This window comes from Octopus bimaculoides, chromosome 22 (genome assembly GCF_001194135.2).
Source record: "Octopus bimaculoides isolate UCB-OBI-ISO-001 chromosome 22, ASM119413v2, whole genome shotgun sequence".
NCBI lineage: Eukaryota > Metazoa > Mollusca > Cephalopoda > Octopoda > Octopodidae > Octopus > Octopus bimaculoides.
In genome coordinates, this window is record NC_069002.1 from 12940657 (window position 1) to 12941892 (window position 1236).

Here is a 1236-nt window from a genome sequence, read left to right on the forward strand (position 1 = left end):
ATACAGACACACAAACATATACACACATACATATATATATATATATATATATATATATATACGACGGGCTTCTTTCAGTTTCCGTCTACCAAATCCATTCACAAGGCTTTGGTCGGCCCGAGGCTATAGTAGAAGACATTTGCTCAAGATGCCACGCAGTGGGACTGAACCCGGAACCATGTGGTTGGTAAGCAAGCTACAAAGACAATGGTTGTCAGCAATGCTCATGCTGAAATTTGAAGTAACAGCTTCCATGACATGACAAGTACTCTCACCTACAAATCCAAATAGCTGTGTCTGGCATAAGTCTCTTCACCACAGCTGAATAATAAATAACCAGTCTGCGGTTGTTTTATTATCCTGCAGCAGTGCAGATACTAACGTTTTTCAAATGACAACAATAATAAAATGGAACACAACTGCCAATGTGAGAAGACTGTGTGGTACGTGGTGTTCTTGAGCAAAACAGTTCATTGATGGAAGGAGTGAGTTAATGTATGGGACATACATTTGATCGCTATAAACAAATCACTTGTGCAGGTCATTCAGCAAAAGCTGAATGCTCATATATCATCTTCCACAAGTCCATCACGCACGCACACACACACACACACACACACACATTTTTATCAATTAGAAAATGGAGGATAATATGCTGAACCCAACGACTTGCAGACAGTGTATCCCGTTGAATTCATTAATTTAATTCATAGCTAAGGTGACAAAAAACCCCACAAAGTACAGGTGTTTATGACAAACCATGTTAATTTGACAACTGGGCTTACAGATAAAAGTACAAAGTACACAAGGAATTAGAGAATGAACAAAAGTTTAATCTTACAGCTGTTTCGGCCTAGCTTTGGCATGCCCCATTCTATCCTAATAGCTCCTGCCGGAGTAATTATCGGATGAAATGTTGAAATGGGGGTACATGCACGATTCGCTAGGCCTCTTCAGAGATTCACATGAATTAAATTAATGAATTGAACGGGATACACTGTCTGCAAGTTGTTGGGTTCAGCATATTATCCTCCATTTTCTAATTGATATACAAATTTAGGGTAAACCCCCCCCTTACCCACTCCCATTTATTGCACTTGGTATAACACTAGCGTAACAATAATTGGGTACCGCCCCAGCAGTATATTGGATAGATACTATCCCTTAGTGGGTTGAATCCTCAACCCCTAACTCTCTCGCATTATATATATATATATATATATATATATGGGAGAA

General features: G+C 39.1%; 1 protein-coding gene across 1 annotated transcript in view; it reads right to left on the reverse strand.

The window, feature by feature from the left end:
• LOC106881177 (acyl-CoA:lysophosphatidylglycerol acyltransferase 1) overlaps positions 1-1236 on the reverse strand; it is a 66293-nt gene that overhangs the window by 35012 nt on the left and 30045 nt on the right. The gene's annotated exons all lie outside the window — the stretch shown is intronic.